The following is a 5,391-nucleotide window of genomic DNA, read 5'->3' as shown; positions in this document are numbered from 1 at the left end:
AACAGTGGTGTTAATGAAAAGGCTTTACACAATGTTAAGTGCTTTACGAAGCTATGTGGCATAAAATAGACACTCAGTAATGGTTCTGGAACGAGTAAAGGCATAGGAGGAAAAATGCACGATAAAAACCGTGGAAAACTAGACAAGATCTGGGTCATGAACAGGAAGGCTTTTTATGCAATGGCTCTGTTTTTAATCTCCTGATGGTTATAAGTTGGTTCATCTTTTTTTCCTCTGAAGAATGAAATGTATTGAGAAAGTCTGTGTTCAGCCAGTAAACTCAAGGAAATCAGGACCTGAGTGAATAATGACTCCATATCAGCTGTAGGGTTGGGAAGTCAAAACAGAGGCGTGCTGAAATTCATGGGTATAATACATCAATGATGAAAGGGTCATAAAGACTTTAAGTTTGTATATTTCAACTTATTTGTAGACCTCTATTTTTTTATGGTCACTGGTTAACCTGGGTATTAGGTTCCTGTAAATAGTGGCAATACACATTTATCACATTTTGACTCTAATCAATAGGATCTACTGGTGGGATTTGGTGTCAGACAATCGTAGCTTTGCAATTACTGTCAACTCTTAAAATGTTTCCTCATGTGAAAATGGTCATAATGACACTTTGCTTTTAGGGTTGGTTAAGTATTACGACACATGAGATGTGAAAAGTGTTTTGCCCAGTTTCTGAATGCGTAAGAAAGAGTGAGCTAGTAACCAAACGACTTTGAGTGGTTCTTTCTGGTTAGGGTGACCATGTAATCTATCATCCAAGCCAGGGACATTTGGAAGATGAAAGCAGAAACAATTCATAATTATACTGGGGCATGAGGCGTAAATCAGAACTGCGAGCCAGCGGGGAGCTACGGTCACTCTGTTCCTGCCACGTGCATCCCAAAGGAAAGTAGCTTTGCTACACGTTAAAGAGAAGCAATACATAATCCTTTCTCGGAGTTGTTATCAAAATGGCAATTGGAGGGGCGCCTGTGTGGCTCAGTTCGTTAAGTGTCTGCCTTCAGCTCTCAGGTCATGATCCCAGGGTCCTGGGATGGAGCCCCGTGTCAGGCTTTCTGCTCAGCGGGGAGTTTGCCTCTCCATCTGCCCCTCCCCCACTCACGTGTGTTCTCTCTCTCCCTCTCAAATAAATAAAATCTTTTTAAAAAAATGGCAATTGGAGGGTTTTAAAAATGCACTTCATAGTTTGTGTTGCATGGACAAGCAGATAATAATTAAGAGGGGAAAATTTTATTGGTGAAATCTCTCTGAAACCCAACGTGGAGAGAAGAGTCCAGTGAAGAAGGTGATGCAAGGGGAGAGGTCTCTTGTAGGGTCTCTTGTAGGACAGAACTGCTCCGAGTGTGGTTTTTGGTCAGACCACATTAGCATCACCTGCTAATGTGTCAGAAATGAAAATTTTCAGGGCTCCTTTCACACCCACTGAATGGGAGTATCTGGGTCTGGTGCCCTGGAATCTGTTTTAACAAGCTCTTCATATATTCTCTACAAGCTCAGGGTTGAGAAGCACTGTTCGAGGAGATCCAGAGATCTCTGAAGTTGGAAAAGCAGCCTTAAATGTAGGCCAACCTCCTTATTATACATAAAAAAAAAGTCTTTTTTAAAAAAGATTTTATTTGAGAAAGAGAGCGTGCATGCGCGAGCTCACACGTGAGCAGGGAGAGGGGCAGAGGGAGAGGGAGAAGCAGACACCCTGCAGAGCAGGGAGCCCAGGATCATGACCTGAGCCAAAGGCAGAAGCTTAACAGACTGAGGGACCCAGGCGCCCCAAGAAACCAAGTCTTGATAGAGGTTAAATATGTTAATTAAATTCACAAAGTTAATGTGGGTTTTTTTCCATTTTCTCTTTTCCTAGCTCCTTATAGAAATGGAGTGCCTGTCTACTCATGCCCAAATAGCCCTTTTAACGGACTTTTGAACTCAGTCTGTCCATAATGAAGAAAGACAAAGCTATACTAATGAGTATCGTGTTCTAGTCCGCAGATTGAATATCATTCAAAGTATGCTTGCAATGTGTGAAAGGTTGGTGGCTTTCACCATGAACTGTTGTTATTGTTGGCCCTGATGAATATCTGCTGCTCTAAGTCTGGTATTCATGTGTTTTAAATGAAATACACATGCTTTTTAGATACAAGAGTAAAAAGAAGGGTGACAGAAATTGAGATAATGGGCACCGTAATGAGGATGTTAGTCTGTTGTGTGGCTTACACAATTTGATGGGAAAAAATAAACCAGAGTCAGAAAAATACAGCCCATACGTTAGGATAATAATTACGGTTGCCATTGATTGACTGCTAGTTCAATGCAGGCAACACAGGGCTTCATGGGCATCACTTTATCCTTGGAGCTGTGGTATGATGGAGGTAATGGCATTATTTCAGTTGGACAAATGAGCAGATATTTAAAGATAAAGGCAGGTTAAGTGGATGTCCTTACGTTTGATGATGTAAACCATGATTTTACATATTTTAGTGTGATGAGCTATACCCCAGCCTATATCAAATAATGACGACAGTGCAAGTGACTTTTTAGGGTTGCTCCCCGAAAGATAGATGAAATACAGCATAATGAAACAAATTTAAAACAAGAAAAATGAGGGAACATGGTCATTGGTTAGGAAAAGAGAAGCCAGAGAAAGGAGAGTGCATGAAATAAAGGCGGTGGAATGATCACATTTGTTAAAAATGGGCCACATTAGCAACGGATATGGAGGGAGAAAAAAACTTGCAAGATTCATAGAATCCATAAAGTGTGAAAATAGAGCAACTTTGGGAAAAACTACTTCCATGGATACTGAGAACAGAAATCGATCCCTTTAAGGGACTTCATACATAATAATTAATCACTGACATGTAATCGAGCACTTTGTTCCATGACCCCATTTAATCACCACAGAAAATGGGGAGTTAGTCTAATGGGGAATATGGGCAACTTGAGGCAAAGAAAAGTTACATGAACTTCCTCTCGATGCACAGCTAGGAAGTGATGAAACTGGGATTCCAGCACATGCTCTGAATGACCAAAGCACACACATTCTTTTTTTTTCTTTTTTCCCATTTCTTATTCATACCTTTTATTTCTACTACATTATTTTTTTTATTTTTTTTTATTCTTATGTTAATCCCCATACATTACATCATTAGTTCTAGATGAAGTGTTCCATGATTCATTGTTTGTGCATAACACCCAGTGCTCCATGCAGAATGAAGCACACACATTCTTGAGAACTTCTCTACTGTGTACACTGGAGTACCTTGGAAGGCGAGCTTTCTCCTTCTCACAGCTCCCCTCAGTAGAGTACCATGAAATCATTTTGGGCACAATTACTCAAAAGCAATCCTGGTCGGAGTCAGTGTAGCAGGGTTCCAAAATTTATCTCCTGTGTCGAACTCTTCTTGGGACAGAGGTGCGCGGTTGGCTGGCCACTCTGGTTCATGGTGGATGGATGATAGTGAGGGGGTGAGGCGCCTAAGTCTTCAGTGCAACTGGTGTGTCTGGGGTAGCCACAGCCACATACCTGAGTCCTGACCTAGGTAAATGGCAGGAATCGAGGGCATCAGTTGTCACTGCTTGTCTCAAATTCCCTGAGCCTGTTTAAGGAGGTGCTACCACCTTCCCATACTTGGGCATCCAGTTGGAGAACATACCATTACCGATCGGTAATGAGAGTGCCATGGAATTATCAGAGTTCTTGGCGTTCCTGTACACTGATCAGTTGTGGCCACTCAAATGGAGGGAGAGGTGAGGGAGGGGTAGGACAGGGCAAGGTTTCTGGCAAGCACAGAAAGGGGAGTACCTAAATATTTTTCTTCCCATGTAACGAATACTCCTCTTTGTCACTGACATGCCCTTCCAACTAGCAGTCTGGTGACTCTAACATACTGCAAATGAGAACTTCATTAAAAACAAAAACAAAAACTTGCTGTGGGAAAAGTGTGATTGCATTTGAAATTCAACATTATGTTGGATAATGGAAGAAAAACGAGCTGTGAGCTTGAACTAAAAATGTCAACTGTTGTAAATTTCTTAAGGGATATGAGAAAGTCTTACACTTTTTTTTTTTTTTTTGGCTCTCTCTTAACAGCTTTATTGAGATGTAATTGACAAAACCAACTGCATCTATTTCAAGTGTCTAATTCAATATGTTTGACATATGCCCTGTGAAACTATCACCACAGTCAAGAGTGAACATAAAGTTCATAAAGTCACTCCCAAAAGTTTCCTCCTGCCCTTTTGGAATCCTTCCTTGCTGCTCCTCAGTCCTCATTCTTCTCCTGGGAACCAGTCATCTGCTTTCTGTCCTGTGGATCAGTTGGCATTTTCTGTAGCAGGAGTTGATAAACTATGTGGCCTGTGAGTCAACTGCTTGTTTGTGTAAATAAAGTTTTATTGTTACACAACTGTGTTTATTCATTTGCGCATTATCTGTGACTGCTTTGGCTCTACAGTATCAGGGCTGAGTAGTTGCAACAGAGACCGGGTGATGGACAGATCCTCACCGTGAGAGCCTTTATAGAGAAAGTAGAACCCCTAGTCCGGAGTTCCTTATGATTGGAATCCTAAGGTATGTCTGCTTGTTGGTCTGCCTTCTTGCACTGACGTACTTATTTTGAGATTCATGCATGTTGTAGTATATATGATATTTTTTTTCTTTGTATGACCGAGTAATCTATTTCATGGAAATACCAAGACATCGATTCATCCACATATTTATGTGTATTTGAGATTGTTCTAGTTTGGGGCTATTATAAATAAAGCTGCAGTGACCTTTCATATGTAAGACGTTGTGTTGTCATACTCTTCATTTTCAGATAAATAGGAGAGGAGTGATTGGCTCATATGATAGGTACAAATTTGACTTAGTAAGAAACTGTTAAATGTTTTCCAAGTGGTGGTGCCATTTTTCTATTGCCGCCAGCAGTTTGTAGGACTTGGTCCCTCCATATCCTCACCATTGCTTGGAATGGTCAGTTTTTTAAAAAAAATCACAGTACTGCACAGGACCGTATGTAGTGGCATCTCATAGTTTTAATTTGCGTTTTGTGAATTACTAATGATCAAGTTTTCTTGTGCATTTTTGCCATTTGTGTGTGTGTGTGTGTGGTATCTATTCAAATCTTTTGCTCACTTTATTTCTTATTACTGGGTTTTGAGGGTTTTTTCTGTGCTCTGGGTACAAGTATTTTTTCCAGAGAGATAATTTACAAATAGCCTCTTTCTGCCTATAGCTTATCTTCTCTTTTTCTTTTTTTTTTTTATTCTTATGTTAATCCCCATACATTACATCATTAGTTCTAGATGAAGTGTTCCATGATTCATTGTTCGTGCACAACACCCAGTGCTCCATGCAGAACGTGCCCTCCTCAATACCCACCA

Source organism: Leptonychotes weddellii, chromosome 7 (assembly GCF_054177405.1).
Source record: "Leptonychotes weddellii isolate Sample4059 chromosome 7, ASM5417740v2, whole genome shotgun sequence".
Lineage (NCBI taxonomy): Eukaryota > Metazoa > Chordata > Mammalia > Carnivora > Phocidae > Leptonychotes > Leptonychotes weddellii.
Note: the sequence above shows the minus strand (reverse complement) of the source record.